Below are 17,596 nucleotides of genomic sequence, written 5' to 3' on the forward strand. Positions count from 1 at the left end.
TAGCAACAAAACCATGAGTACAAGCATAAACACTGCCTTGAAAACCCAAAAAGAAAATCCTCTACAATACAAAGGGAAAAAACAGTCATGTATCTTCAGTAACCACATACCACCCAGAACTAGAAAGGATAAAATATATAAACAAAGATCTCCAACCTATTATAACAGAGGATAAAAAAAATCCTCCAAAAAAAAAAAAACAATTTGGGCTTCAGGCAATCACCCAACCTCACATATAATATAAAGGATAAGTTCACCTTTAGTGACATGCTACTGTACATGGTACAACATGTTACTAAAGCAGCAGCCTCCAATTTAAAAACAGCATAGCTGTGCAGGGATCCGCCCCACATAACCGCTTCACTCATTTGCAGATTCTGGGAATGAATGAACCCACAAGTCCCTGTCTGCCAACTTGCAGATGGCTTGTAGTTCCCAATAAACCATGAGGACTCTGGTCAGCGCTTTTATAGTTAATTGATTCTTCTGTTTTTATACAAGCTAAAGCCCTACAGAATAGTCAGTGCACAGTCCACGTGGGCTTTTCTGCTTAACTGCAGACAGGAAACAGGAAACGTTATTCAGGAAGAAGACATAGAGCATAGTCATAGATGCTGCTTAAAAAAAAACATATAAACGCTGCCATCTACTGGCTGAAGAATTTATCTGTAGTTGTTGTGCAAAAATACATGCACGGCATATACTTTCATAATCCACAGGAACTGGTATCCTTAAGTCTGGCCCCTTTTAATGTTCAGTGCAATATTGCTGTGTTTGCTCCTATTAGGGTCCTAGTTGTCCTGCTGCATCTTTTCTTTCAAAGTCTCATAGTAGCAGTATTCTTCTCTCCAGCATACATATGGATATTCTCCTTCTCCCTTAAATATATTGCATATGTATTGGCTTGGGGCGGAGCCCCCCTCCATGAATAATAAAGTTTCCAGAGCCTTCCCATTTGGATACTTCCCTCCTGAGAGACAGACCCTTTCGGAGACTTCTCCTTTGGGACTAGCATCTCTCTTGATAGCACACATTTGACATCTCTTCCCCCTTCATGGATAATGAAGTTTTCATAGGCTTTACCTCTGGAAAGTTTACTGCTGGAATGTTCCTTCCTAGATTTGTCTATTCTCTTCTCAAGTGACATAGGAGACCCTGCTCAGTTACATGTACAGTATATACAAATGACCACACACTATAATCTAATGTGCAATGAAGTTATATTTCTTGTCTCTTGACAAATTCCTATTGTGATGTATGCACTGGTCACTAATGATTGAACAGGTCACTTATTTATGTCATTGATCTCTAGAGAACAAATAGAGTGTGTGTTGATGTTAAAGTGACACTAAAGGTTAGAGTTTTTTTTTTTAAATAACAAACATGTCATACTTACCTCCACTGTGCAGTTCGTTTTGCACAGAGTGGCCCCAATCCACCTGTTCTGGGGTCCCATGGTGGCTCTCGCGACTCCTCCCTGCATTAGATAACCCCCTCTGGGAAGCTCTCTCCCAAGGGGGTTAACTTGCGGGCGCACTCCTGAGTCATACACTTGCGTCCATAGACGCCGAGTGCCCGGCCGAGAGTGGAGACGACGTCACCAAGTGAGCTGTTGGTGACGTCGTCTCCGCTCTCGGCCGGGAGTGGAGAAACTACTGTGTTTGATGTCTGATGTTTGAGATCCTTAACTGAAATGTGAGTGCTTACTATGTTTATATTAAAATTATGCTGACGTTTTTACACGATTGTGAGCGTTATTCCTTCCATATGTGCCTTATGGGGAGTCATTGATTCAAATGAAGAGGGGCTTGTACACTGACTAAGTGCTGCCTTTGTGGAGTGAAGGTGATCTGCAACGCTGCTGCAGTTGGAGGGAAAGAGGAGCTGCCATTGGGATTTCACATAAGGCTTACTTTAAGCCTCTTATGCCGCGTACACACGGTCGTTTTTTCAAAACGTCGTTTTTTGTGTCATTTAAAATGATAGTGTGTGGGTAAAACGATGTTTAAAACAACGTTTTTAAACCTGCGCATGCTCAGAAGCAAGTTATGACGCGAGCTTGAATGGAACAGAGTTCCGTCGTACGCGAGCATTTTGAAAAAACGATGGTGTGTAGGCAACGTCGTTTTTTAAAATGAAGTTTAAAAAACGTTGTTTTGTTTCATGATATAAAACGTAATTTTATTTCATCACAAAAAACGACAGTCTGTACGTGGCATTGGAGGTAAGAGGCTGGTGAGATTGGGCACGAGGGGAGTGAAGCACTTTCTAAGATAGTTCTGAGCACTGCACATTTGGAAAACGTTGTGGACTTTACTTTTTACATTTTTTTGCATGTTTGGATTTTTGATACGGAATTTTGCACTTTTAATGCGTTTTTGCACAATTGCATGAATATATTTATTTTTATTGTTTACATTGGACTCATTTTGCACATTCAGTGCCATTTGCTGAATTTATTTTCAATGTATGGATGCACCTGATTAGCACTTATTAAATTTTTTTTGCATGTATGGATTTTTGATCCGGAATTTTGCACCTTTAATGCGTTTTTGCACAATTGCATGAAGATATACATATATTAATTTTACAATTTTATTGTTTACATTGGACGTATTTTGCACATCCAGTGCTGTTTGCTTGAATTTATTTTCAATGTATGGATGCACCTGATTAGCACTTATTATCTATCATGCACTTTATTGCTGCACATTTTGGGATTATATATTATTTATTTATTAATTATTATTCTTAATTAGCAAGCGCCCCAACACATTACCTTTAATTACTGTTATAAGTGTGTGAACACCCAATCGTTGTGGCTGCTGCTGTAGTCCATCCGTTATTTAGTATTCATTAATGTGGTTTGCGCATCTAGTTACCCCCCATTTCAATTATTCTTCTACATATTTTTGGTAAAAAAATTGCAATAAGCGCTTATTGATTGGTTTGCACAAAAGTTATAGCGTCTACAAAATAGGGGATAGGATTCTGACTTTTTTTTTTATTGCATTTTTGCAGATTTATTGCATTTTTATTTTTACTTTTTTACTAGTAATGGCGGCGATCTGTGATGTTTATTGTGACCGTGACATTGGGACAGACATATCGGACACTTTTGACAAATTTTTGGGACCATTCACATTTATACAGCGATTAGTGCTATAAAACTGCACTGATTACTGTGTAAATGTGACTGGCAGGGAAGGGATTAATGCTAGGGGGCGCTGAAGGGCATAAATATGTTCCCTAGAGAGTGATTCTAACTGTAGGGGGCGGGGACTTACAAGGGGAGGAGACCGATCTGTGTTGTTCTGTACTGGGAACACACATCGGTCGCCTCACCTCTGACAGAACATGGATCTGTGTGTTTAAAACACACAGATCCACGGTCCTGCCGTGATTGTGGGCACACGCCTCCTATATGGCCAGGAAGCCCAGGACGTCATATGACGTCCACCCAGGATGGGAGATCCCATCTGTAGACGTCATTTGACTATACGCGCAATCTGAAGTGGTTAAACATGAATTTACCCTTTAATAAAAATATACATATTTTTCTCTCCTGCAATCTTAAGAGGCATAATTACATTTACAGAAATTATACAAATTATACTTGAAACATTTTGTTCATTAAAAGAAGAACTTGTACAAACACTAGACACAGTTTTCATTAAAGCTGTGTGAAAATACATTGTAGGATTTTTAAGGGGAATATATCAACAAGTTTATTGTAGTTTCTAACTCTAAATGCTTTTCAAGGTCACAATACTTACATAAATAAACATAGCCAGGTTTATTTTATTTTTTAAGTTTTATTGATCTAAAATCCCACTTCACATGAATACATTTTGTCTGTATAACAACTTTTTTTTTCTGCATTTGAGAAAACAAAAGCTATTATTACTGAATGAGGTATAAATGAGTTTGTGCCATAGTAATATGTTATTCCATTATCTGCTAATCTATTAGCACAGTCTTGGATTGACAAGTCTTAAATACTGTATAAGACATTTTAAAAGGAATAGAAGGTAATGCACAAGGCAGGGATTGGTCACGTTTGAAGCGGGGAGAGGGAATAAGTGCTGAATTTCATCACTCAATAAAAATCCCTTTCATGCCTCTTTTTATGAAATCGTATGTTCAGTATTTAAGACTATGAGGGGAAGTAGAGAGCCCAAACCTCTGAAGTCTTTGAAAGTTTGCTCTTAACTGGCCACACCGCCTTCCTTGATTCATATTTTTGATTACCAAGTATGTCATTATCATACTATACAACAAATCAAAAGTTTTATTTTTATTGTAAAGAATAACATACATATACAATCCAAACATTGGTACAACAGGAGAGGTATTTGTTCTTACAGGATAAGAAACAGGGGGATTCCAATATGAAGTCCAGGGGAGTTAACAATTACTTGAAGAACTGAGACAAGGAGCCTTTCGAAGGACATCTGCAAACAATTGAAAAACTCTAGAACTGTCAACCTTGCCCAAAGCATTCAGAGTCATAATCCGGGGAATGTTGGGCGACAGGAAGCCAAAGATTACAACTAGATCTGGCAAGGGTAGGGCACTACCAGAGGGACCCCTTTAGCACTCGGCACCCCCAAGGGGATCTAGCTGTGCCAGGTGTGGGTCTTCGTGCCTGGTCCTACCCCCCCCCCCCCGCCCTTCTAAACATGTCAGCTTCCTATGGACAGGATATTCCAATAATACAAAAAAAAACCTCCAAATGTTCATATACACTTCTGTTACCCAATGAAGGATAGGTTAAGTAGAGAAAAGAGAGAAAGAGTTGAGATTGGAGAAAGAAATAGGGATTACGAATTGCCTAGAGAGCTTTTCTTGTTTCTTGTGCCATTATCCAGAACATTTTCAGTTTGGCTGCTTTGATGGAAATTTTTGGTTGTTTCCATGCCCTGGCTACTGTTAGTTTGGCACCCACTTAAATAAAGTGAATCAGCTGCCACATGGGTGAGGGGAAAGGGCAGACTCTGGGGCATTCCAACCAATTATCGGCCATTGTTCCAGACAGTTTGCATCCTCTAAAACATAGAGGGTCTACTGAGGAATACATAGAGGCCAGTCTGACAGGAGTATAGTACCATCTGGTTATCACCTTCACACTGAACTCCATGAGAGAGGTGTTTAAAACTCCCTTAAAGGAGCTTAAGCAGGTCAACTGCCATGCCTCCAGATCCCAGATGAATTGGAGGTCTGACGCCCACACTTCCATGAAATTGGACTTAGAGGCTGGGAGCAACAGTGACAAATAGATGGTCAAGATCCCTCCCTCTGCTCTGAACCCTGACCACACCACAGTTCATATGCTGTAATCTTGGGCAGAAGCGTTTTTTTCCGACCATATAGAGTGTAAGAAATGTGATATTTGTCTGAATCTGATGTGTTCGGAGGCAGGCAAATCCAGTTTGTTGATACAATGCTAAAGGGAGAAGGGGTCTAAGGGGGTGTAAAAATGTCTGATTTGGTATAGTCCTTTGTCCAGCCACCATTTGGATGCTAGTATGTCCATGCCTGGGGAAAAGTCTGGGTTATTGAATAGGTGAGACAACGGTTTGCTCGCCGAGATCAGTGCCTTCAATGTGTCCCAAAGTGCCAGGGAATAAGACATCATTGGAGCCATGATCGGTGGCCTGGTTTTTGGGGGGCACCACATCAAAAAATCTAGAGTGTGCAGAGGAACTGCTTGCCTTTCAATTTGGGCCCAATCTGTTTTTTTGTACCTGGAGTAAATAATTAAGAACTGAGCTAGTCTGGCTGCAAAGTAGTACTGAAATAATTCAGGTAGACAAGGGATTTGGAATAGTTTACCTGAAGACCTCATATGCCCGCGAATGCATCTAGTGTCTGACATAAATTGGACACGAATGTGATAGGGGACGTAAGGAATAAAAGAATGTCGTCCACATAGAGCCCGCATTTGTGAGTTTGCGAGCCACATGTTACTCCCTTTATATTTGGGTTTTCCCGGATTGCGATAGCAAGTGTTTTAATCGCAAGTGCAAAAATTAGCGGCGAAAGCGGGCGGCCATGCTTGGTACCTTTTTAAATGAGAATTGGGTTTGAGTAGTGTCTTTGAAGGAAAACCCTAGCTTGTGGTCGGGAGTAGAGGGCACGTATTAAGCCCCACCAAGGTGGTGAAGATATATGTCCAGGATACAGAATCAAAGGCCTTTTTGAGATCTAAAGAGAGTAACATTCCTGCTTGTCTGGGGCCCCCTTCCCAGTTAGATTGGAGTATAGATACTATATTAATCGTCCTTCTAATTTTGTCTGGGCCATGTCTGCCTGGTATGAAACCAACCTGGTTTTTGTGAGTGTAATTATTGATGAAAGAGGAGAAGCGATCGGCGGGGAGTTTGGTCAATATTTTCAGGTCACAGTTAATAAGAGAAATCGGACGATAGTTACTAACTTCCTCTGGGTTTTTATCTGGTTTAGGGATTACCGCTATAAATGCGGAATTAAGTTGTGCGTCTATCGGGTCTCATTTGGTCTTGGCGTTGAAAATTTTAATGAGGTGTGGGGCTGGAGTGGGAGTGAATGTCTTGTAATCTGGGTTATAAAGACTGTCATGACCTGTAGCAGACCCACTTCTGAGTCCCTTGATGACCCCCAGAACCTCCTCTTCAGAGAAGGGAGCTTCCATTAACTTTTTGTGTTCCGGAGCCAAATCCGGAATGGGTAATTTGTCTAGGAATTGATCAAATGCCACAGTGTTCTGTGAGGGGTGAGCCTTATATAGATTTGTGTAGAAGACCTGAAAGGCCTGTAATTATTTTGTGGGGTCAGCAGTGCTTTCGTGTCCAGGAATTCTGATCTGTGGCATCACATGCAGCTGAATTCTGGGGGATAATTTGGATGGTAACTTGGGGCCTATCTTATCCTTCTGTGTGTAAAATTTGTGTCTATTCCACCTGAGGTATTTTTCAGCCTGAGCTGTGAGGACTAGGTTAAGTTCTAGTTTGATTTTATCTAGTTGGATGATGGAGGTGTTTGAGTTTTTTTTTGTGTTGTGCCCATAGTGATGCGTATTCCCTTTCCAAGTTTTCTATATCCGATGTTCTTTCTCGTTTTATTTGAGAGGACATTCGGATGATTTCCCTCCTTATAAACGCCTTGTGGGCTGCCCACACAGTTTCCGCCGATGTGTCTTCAATCTTGTTTAGTTTAAAATAATCTTGTAAAGGAACTATCAAGCATGGTGACTCTGACTGGGTCAGAAAGAAGGGATTCATTAAGTCTTGTTTGTCTCTGGCCCAGTGTTGCAGCTGATATACGGATGCTCATTATTACTAGAGAGTAATCCGACAGTGGTCCCACTGGTAAAGTGGATTCTTGTTTTAAAAAGAATGGTACCCTAGTTCATGTGGTATAATGGTGTACAGCGATGCCACGTCTGCTTTCACCAAAAGAGTATCTTCCAACCATATAAACCTAAGATCCTATATAGACGTAACCGATCGTTGAAAGATATTATGGCTCCCAGTGCCTTAGGTCCACCCAAACGTCCCACTATGTTTGGTAACCTTAAGGGATTCTTTCCCTGCAAAAACTGTACTGTTTTCAAAAAATCACAAACCATTAGAACTTTGACATTCACTTCCCACGTGACCTCCAGAAACTACCAGATTTCTGAATTCATCACTTGCAGTACAGTAGGGGGTCATATACCTTCTTATAATATTGTAATGACTCCATGCACCATAATTTATCTCTTTTAGTAGGATGCATATTCCCAAGGAGACACTAGGCAGCTTTCAATCAAGAATTAAAACTAGACTTTTTATTCAACAAAACAAATGCCAGAAATATTGTAATGTCTCCATCCACATTATTTATGCACTTTTACCAGGTCTCATTTCATAGGAAGACACAGGCAGCTTTTAATCAAGAAATCAAAATTTGAGTCTCTTAGTTCGAATAAAAAGGCAGAAAAATGGTAAGAAATCAATGTGCATTATTTAAGCACCAGGGGCCAGATTCACAAAAGGGATACGACGGCGTTTCTCCTGATACGCCGTCGTATCCCTGTTTCTATCTATGCGACTGATTCATAGAATCAGTTACGCATAGATAGCCATAAGATCCGACAGGTGTAATTGTTTTACACTGTCGGATCTTAAGATGCAATACCGCGGCCGCCGCTGGGGGGAGTTTGCGTCGTAAACCAGCGTCGGGTATGCAAATTAGGAGTTACGGCGATTCCCAACGGTTTTTCGCGTTCGCTACGTCGCCGCTAGTCTAGTTTCCCGTCGCAAAGTTAGTCGTTTTTTTTGGTGCCTTAACTTTACACAGCAATCGTATTGCTGTATAAAGTATGGCCGTCGTTCCCGCATCGAAATTTAAAAAATAACGTCGTTTGCGTAAGCCGTCCGGGAATACGGAATTACGGTACACGCGTCGCTGTTCGAAAAAATCAAGTCACTTCGCGCAAAGCACGGCGGGAGTTTGGAAACGGAGCAGGCGCGGTAGGTCCGGCGCGGGAGCGCACCTCATTTAAATGGCACACGCTCATTTAAATTGGCCCGCCTTGCGCCGGAGGCCGCCGGCGTAGGTTTTCATTGCAAGTGCTTGGTGAATCAGGCACTTGCGATGAAAAATTGTGGCGGTGTAATGTATATACGATACATTACGCCGCCGCTCTTCTATGTGAATCTGGCCCCATGTACTTGCAATGAAAATATCTAATTTAGAGTGACAAAAAAAGCTAGAAGTTTTATATTGACTCCTTGTATTCAACATAGGCACTTTTACTAGTCTGCAGTTTCACAAGGATACACCAGACAGCTTTCATATAAGAAATCAAACTTAGTGTGTTACTATACTTAAAAGAGCATTGTATTGTATTGACTTTATCTATAGTATGTAATCACTTTTACTACTCTTAACCCTCTTTAACAGACAAATTGGTACTGGCTCCAGTTTAACGAGGCTGAATTCCCTATGGGGCACTTTCAAATGTGGTAACTGCAGTAACTGTAAGTATATAAATACCAACAGGAATATTGTCTTGTCCAATGAGAAAAAAATTGTTCCCATAAAGTTTGCCAATTACTACACTCAGGATGTGGTATATTTCTTCACCTATGGGGTGAGGTATGTTCTATGTGGGCAAGACAATGCATGGATTTTGGAGCCGGGTGCATGACCACATACAGTATATGCTATTGAAATAGGTAACCCTATTGGCAGACTGTCGCAGACATGTTGCAATTGACTAATTATCGTCCTTTCTCAGTTCTTTTTCTAGCACTTGAACACATTCCACAAGATCCTAGAAGAGGTGATGGCAGCCACACATCAGGAATATGATATGTTTGGGTAACAAACACTTTAAGGTCTTCCATAGCGTGGTCTAGTTTTGAGAAATGATGTCCCACAGGTGTGCAGAAAGCATCTTCCTTACGTTCCTTGATGATCCCCCCAAGTAGTATTTTTTTGCTGAAATTACTGTGTACAGGGTATAGAGACATATTAGTTAACTGATTCCTTTTAAACACGATTAAAAATAGATAAAAATCAATCATATAATGTACCTGTAGTTTTTTTGTTTCATTTTTGCATCTAGTTTCGTTTTTTGCATGTTATCCTGCCTCTGTGCTATACAGAGCCATAGAGCAGTGATGGTTTGGAACATGAAACTAGAAACTCCCAGTACTGTGGTCATCAGGAAACAGACAACCAGGAAGTGTCCAGAACAGAGAAGAATTACAGCAACAACAGAGCAAAAACGAACAATGAGGACATGAAACCAGGACTGCAGTAAGGTAAAGGAAGCTATTTAGCTAAAAAAAAAATTCCTTTAGTGACCCTTTAAGTGTGAAGAGCATGTTTCACTCGATTTGCACGTGGTAAAAGAAAAAAACTGATGGAATAGAAGATCTCTTCCAGAGATACACTAAAAGTAGACTTTACTTGTTATAAGTTTGGTTAATTAACAATTTTACAAGTTTAATTTTGCAACAATGTTTAAATGTTTGCATTGTTAACTATTGATTGTATCAGTATATACATTTGAAATAACATATCACTGATTTAAGCTAATGCCTCATTACACGGTTCATATATAATTTTGGGGGGTTTTCATCAAAAAAGAGAGCAGCAGATTAATAATGTTAATAACTTAAATATAGGGGGCACCATTTGTACATACTATAATACAAAAGCAATATTAATACTATCGCTATATTGATGATATTTTCATCATATGGACAGAAGGTGAAGAAAACCTAAAACAATTTTACTCCTTGATCAGCACCTTTCATACATTAATCAAACTTAAAATCGACGTTTCAAACACACATGTCAACTTCCTGGACACCTCAGTATATCTCAAAGATGATAAGCTGTACACCTCAATATACAGGAAACCTACTGACAAGTGCAATAGTTCCTGTTTTTACCCCCAGCACACTAAATGGGCCATCATACACAGCCAGTCCATCAGATAACACCAAATATGTTCAGACCCAGAAGACAGAGATAAACATCTCAGGACACTAGCAGATTCTTTCCATTTGTAGTGTTACAATGACAAAACCAGCAATACCAGCATAAACACAACCTTGAAAACTCAAAGAGAAAATCTCCTCCAATACAAAGAAAAAAAAACAAAGAACCATGTACGTCTAGTAACCACATACAATCCACCACCAGAAGAGATAAGAAAGATAATAAAATATTGACAGCCCATCATAACAGAGGATGAAACTCTGAAATAAGTATTCCAAAATAACCACAATACTGGCTTTCAAACAACCACCCAACCTCAGATATAAACTAATCAGCAGGAAATTTAATTCTGAATTTGAAATCACAGGTAAAGGAACTAGGATCTGCAAAAAAACACTGTAAACTGTGCAAGCAAATCAAACCATCAAAAAGTGTCACACACTCAAAAGGGACCTTCAGTATCACAGGATCATACAACTGCACCTCCAGTAATGTTGTGTACCTCATCCAATGCAAAAATTGTAGCAAAGGATCTTATGTCAGCGAAACAGGAAATAAGTTGCACACCATCAAGGAACGTAAGAAGGATGATTTCTGCACACCTGTGGGACACCATTTCTCAAAACTAGACCACGCGATGGAAGACCTTAAAGTGTTTGTTACCCAAACATATCATATTCCTGATGTGTGGCTGCCATCACATGTACTTGTTTGAAAAAGTATCCTGTTTTCTTTGTATTGCTTTCTTTGTGTGAAATCCCTGGTGTTCCTGCCAGTCCCTCTGCTTTCCTATTAAAAAATTACCACACTAAGCAGGAGAGCAAACGATGGTCAGTTCTCCAGCTATGCTGGGAACTCAGCCTGCTCGCCTCCAATAATCAGACTTGTCCTGACACGCCCCACCCCCCCTGTGCAGCCTTAACTGGGAAGATCAGTCTGCTGCTGCTTCTCCACCCCCAACTCTTATGCAGCTGAGAACAGAGGGAATGTGATCACTTATAAAAAGGGAAAAAAAGGTATTTATACGTGTTTTTTTTTAAATCCATACAAAAATGTTTTGCCTTTCTATTCTAAACTGAATGGATTGTTTTACAAGGCGATTGTTTACAATCACTTAAATATTTTACTTCGCCCAGGTTCACACTGGGTACGATTTGGTACGATTTGAGATGCGATTTCACATGTCAAATCGCATCTCAAATCGGCGGCATTTGCCGGCAATTGTCGGCAATGGCACCGTCCTAATCGGTGCGACGCCGCATCTGCAGCACTGCACCGATTTCAAAAAGTAGTTCCTGTACTACTTTTTGCGATTTCGGGCCGCGATTTACATTGAACCCTGCACAGATGTCTCTTAAATCGCGGCCGAAATCGCGGCAAAATCGCGGCAAAACCGCAGCCGCGAAATCGCGGTAAAACCGCGATTTTACCGCGATTTTGAATTCGCAGCAGTGTGAACCTAGCCACAGGGAATTTCAAAACCATTCAAGAAAGGAACACTTTTGAACTAAAAATGATAATTCTATTTGACACAAGAATGAATTTAGACCTGGGTTTCCTTAATCATAATCCACAGTTTTACAACCCCCTCTACATCCCCATCCCAGTTCATAGATCTCTCTCTGTCTTATCTCATTAACTATCCTAATTTAATTACCACTGCTGTGTAAATTTTTGTGTTGTTTTTTTTTTCCCTTAGAGTTTTTATTGTTTTACCATTCTGCTAAAACTTTGTATTAGTACTACCTTCCCGACCGGGTCAAGCGGATATACTGCAGAAGAATGGCTCCCCTAGTCAAAACCCCATACGAGTACGTCCTTATCTTTTTCGGCCACCACAGGGCACGCGCCCCCTGCACGACGAGGAAAACCTGATGCGCATGGCGGGCTGGCAAGATTGCTGCCTGCCAGGCGTGATCGCGTGCAAAAGCGCCAGCACGGGGATTTTTGTGTGTATACACACAAATCCCCGTGCTATCAGGGAAGAGGAAACATATTGTTTGTTCTTACTAAGTAGGAAAAACGATATGTCTCCTCTCCTAGTCACTCCCATCCCCACACAGTTAGAACAAACTGACAGAACACACAGTTAACCCCTTGAGCGTCCCCTAGTGTTAACCCCTTCCCTGCCAGTGACATTTACACAGTAATCAATGCATTTTTATAGCACTGATCGCTGTATAATTGTCAATGGTCCCAAAAAAGTGTCAAAAGTGTCCGATCTGTCTATCGCAATGTTGCAGTACTGCTAAAAATCGCACATCACTGCCATTACTAGTAAAAAATAAATAAATAATACACATTTCATAAATCTTTCCCATAGTTTGTAGATGCTATACCTTTTGTGTAAAACCAATCAATATATGCTTATTGTGATTTTTTTTTTACCAAAAATATGTAGAAGAATATATATTGGCCTAAACCAATGAAGATTTTTTTTTTTTTTAAAATGGGGGATATTTAATATAGCAAAAAGTAAAAAATATTGTTTTTCTTTCAAAATTGTTGCTCTTTTTTTGTTTATAGCTCAAAAAATATAAACCGCATAGGTCATCAAATACCACCAAAAGCTCTATTTGTGGGGAAAAAAAGATGCTACATTCGTTTGGGTACAAAATCGCATGACAGAGCAGTTGTTCGTTAAACCGACACAGTGCCAAATTATAAAAAGTGCTCTGGTCAGGAAGGGAGTAAAATCTTCCGGGGCTGAAGTGTTTAAAGAAGGGAAAATACCCTGAAAGCTTGTCCTGAAAAACTGTATTTTAGTGCAAATAAAAAAAGTATCATGGACAGTACTCGATTGTTTCTGTTGCAAGTGCGCTAATATAGCTACAATCACCTCAAATAGTATAGCAACAGAAACTACTCCATGGCACCTTCCACATGCACTGAAAAAAGGAAGCTCAGAACCCTGACTTCTATATTCAGAGGTTCTGTCACGTAGGGAAACACCCATGTTTGGCAATTCTAAGCCACTTGAACACAGCTGAGAGGCCAAGAAGCCAGGAAGTAGGGATGAGCCGAACACCCCCATGTTCGGTTCGCCCCAGAACTTGCGAACACACCAAATGTTCGTGTGAACTTTAGAACCCCGTTAAAGTCTATGGGACTCGAAATTTAAAGGCTAACATGCAAGTTATTGTCCTAAAAAGTGTTTGGGGACCTGGGTCCTGTCCCAGGGGACATGTATCAATGCAAAAAAAAAGTTTTAAAAACGGCTGTTTTTCGGGAGCAGTGAATTTAATAATGCTAAAAGTGAAACAATAAAAATGAAATGTTACTTTAAATTAGCGCATGTTTCCCATACATAGAACTGTCCCTGCACAAAGTGTCATTTCTGAAAGGAAAAAAAGTCTTTTAAAACCGGACTTGCGGCTATAATGAATTGTCGGCTCTGGCAATTCAGAGAGAATTCATTCATAAAAAAAAAATAGCGTGGGGGTCCCCCCAAATTTCATTACCAGGCCCTTCAGGTCTGGAATGGATATTAAGGGGAACCCCGCTGTCAATTTAAAAAAAAATTATGTGGGGTTCCCCCCAAATATCCATTCCAGACCCTTCAGGTCTGGTGTGGATTTTAAGGGGAACTCCACCCCAAATTTAAAAAAATAATGGCGTGGAGTTCCCCCAAAAATTCACACCAGACCCCTTATCCGAGCACGTTAACCATTTCACGAAGGAAATGTAAATAGTTGGAAAACACACACACACACACACACCGTAGAAAATAGTCCTTAATAAAAAAAAATTAAAAAAATACAGCGGTGATAATCCACTCTCGGTCCTGGCTTCCTGCTCCAACGTTGTCTGTATCCAGTGACGGGTGCGGGTGATCTCCGGTCCAGCGATGAGAAGATCCATCCACCCAGAGCGCAGCTTCGCCGACCTCCTCTCACTGCTGGACACAGCCCAGCGAATGACGCGGCTGAAGCTGTGACATTTCATATATAGGGGAGGCGGGGCCACCCGTCACGTGACCACGCACCCTCTGACGCACCCTCTGCTACGTCACTGGGGAAGCCCAGGAAGGGGGAAGACTGGGCTTACCCAGTGACATAGCAGAGGGTGCGTCAGAGGGTGCGGGGTCACGTAACGGGTGGCCCCGCCTCCCCTATATAAGAAATGTCAAAGCTACAGCCGCATCATTCGCTGGGCTGTGTCCAGCGGTGAGAGGAGGTCGGCGATGCTGCGCTCTGGATGGATGGATCTTCTCATCGCTGGACCGGAGATCACCCGCACCCGTCGCTGGATACAGACAACGTTGGAGCAGGAAGCCGGGACCGAGAGTGGATTATCACCACTGTATTTTTTTATTTTTTTTTAATTAATAAAGGACTTTTTTCTACGGTGTGTGTGTTTTTTCCAACTATTTACACTTCCTTCGTGAAATGGTAGGGGTACAATGTACCCCATTACCAATTCACATAGGGGGGGGCAGGATCTAGGGGTCCCCTTTGTTAAAGGGGTCTTCCGGATTCTGATAAGCCCCCCGCCCGCAGACCCCCACAACCACCGGGCAAGGGTTGTGGGGATGAGGCCCTTGTCCCCATCAACATGCGGACATCCTCCTCATGTTGAGGGCATGTGGCCTGGTACGGTTCAGGAGAGGGGGGGCCACACTCTGTCCCCCCTCTTTTCTGCGGCCGGCCAGGTTAACGTGCTCGGATAAGGGGTCTGGTGTGAATTTTTGGGGGAACTCCACGCCATTTTTTTTTTAAATTTGGGGTGGAGTTCCCCTTAAAATCCACACCAGACCTGAAGGGTCTGGAATGGATATTTGGGGGGAACCCCGCGTCATTTTTTTTTAAATTGACGGCGGGGTTCCCCTTAATATCCATTCCAGACATGAAGGGCCTGGTAATGGAATTTGGGGGGACCCCCACGCTATTTTTTTTTTATGAATGAATTCGCTCTGAATTGCCAGAGCCAACAATTTATTATAGCCGCAAGTCCGGTTTTAAAATACTTTTTTTCCTTTCAGAAATGACACTTAGTGCAGGGACAGTTCTATGTACGGGAAACATGCGCTATTTCACATGCTAACTTTACACCCCCCCTAGGTACAAAATTTAAAGTAATATTTCACTTTTATTGTTTCACTTTTAGCATTATTAAATTCACTGCTCCCGAAAAAAATGCTGTTTTTAAAACTTTTTTTGCATTGATACATGTGACCTGGGACAGGACCCAGGTCCCCAAACACTTTTTAGGACAATAAATTGCATATTAGCCTTTAAAATTAGCACTTTAGATTTCTCCCATAGACTTTAACAGGGTGTTCCGCGGCTTTTCGAATTTGCCGCGAACACCCCTAATTGTTCGTTGTTCGCCGAACAGCGAACAGGCAATGTTCGAGTCGAACATGAGTTCGACTCGAACTCGAAGCTCATCCCTACCAGGAAGTGTATTATTGGTAAATTATTGCATTGGTGGTGACATTAGTTTACCATTTTCCTGAACTGCGATGACTTGGAGGTTTGAAAGAGAAGGTATTTCCTGGCAAATAAACTTTAGATTTAGGTCTATCATTTGTTTCACCCAAACTAGCTACCCTTGGTAGAGGAGTCAGACTTCTGATTTTAAGGATAGCCCTGCATACTACAGGGAGAGCCAACAATGGATGGGCCATAGTAAGCCTATGGGTGACATCACCACTCAGGCATTAGCATCTCTGTTGTCAAGCACTCACTTTCTCTACCTTGTAGCCAGCGCTGGCTAGCACAGGGGACATCATGTGGTAGGACTGGATAAGCCTGAGAATAGGTAAGTATATACATTTATTTTACACAGGTAAATAAATATAGATCTTATGATGAAGGAGGGAGCATTTTTAAGCATAGTTAGAAAACACCCAGAATTCTACTTTAATGGTATTGAGGTCCCTGTGAATTAGGACAATGATCGTTTTGGGGATTGCAAAATAGAAAATTACCTCTGGAGAATACTCTACCCATGTTTGTATGGATATACGTACTATGAGTGTCCTGTTTCAAACATATGGTTAGTTAACTTGCTTCCATTCAAAAATAGCCCTATTATGCGTGTATATGACTGCTGAAAACCTATTACATTGTCAGCTACATTGGAGGCAGAAATGGATGGTAATGGTTCAGTATTTCCTGTAAAGAGCTGCAGAATATGTTAATGCTATATAATTGAATAAAGTACTTACATTCATAAACGTCTTCACATCTTCACATAAGAAAATGAGCCTCTCTATGCATATATGGTAGAGTGTTCTCAACTTTGATTCTTGTATTTTGCTCCAGAAATATTATATTATTTAGTCCTTTCTGAAGCAAAAAAGGGTAAAGGTGCAAATTACATGGCTCCTTCTGCTATAGTTTGTGGACTCTCAGATCTTCCATTATCTTGAATTGGAAACTACTGAAGTGCCTCTAGAGTGAAATTGTAAGTTAAGTGTATTTTTTTTTATTTTTTATTTGCTTCTTAGCAGAGATGTCAAAAATGAACAGTTCCTTTAAGCAAATAAATCTCCTTTCTGTCTGTTGTAAATTCTTGTGTTCATTCTTCCATTAATTTAGATTGGGGCAAATGAGGCCAATAATCTGATCCGCATTGTGTATAATAAAATCATTTTCCAGCATCTTGTTTCCAGCAACAAAAGAAATGTGCCGTATGTGTCGGCTGTATTTTACAGTATATCAACATTAGAAACTCTGACTTCTAATGTAACGCAGAACTTTTTAGGTATCAAATGAATGAAACACAAAACCACAAAGGAATAATGCTGTTTTTATAGTCACTATGATTAAGATAACAATGACACTTTTTAAAATCACTGAGTATTACATTTGATATTTCTATATAAAATGCAATACTGACCCTGGCTGCCAAGCTCCTAATTTGGATAATCTCTGAAAAGAATCAAATATGCAGAAATTCAAGAAGCAGTGTATTTGATTAACATGTAACAAGCACTTTATTAAATACCAAGTGACTGAAAATAATTCACACTATTTCATTTTGCATGGTAAATAATGTTTAACAGAAGATTTGGGCTTGTTCAGTATGGAAAAATCGAATCTGTAACATACAACATGCCAATAGTAACTAATCAGAATTAATCTTGCATCTATCTGACTGCAGTGCACCA

The sequence above is a fragment of the Rana temporaria genome, chromosome 1 (genome assembly GCF_905171775.1).
Source record: "Rana temporaria chromosome 1, aRanTem1.1, whole genome shotgun sequence".
NCBI lineage: Eukaryota > Metazoa > Chordata > Amphibia > Anura > Ranidae > Rana > Rana temporaria.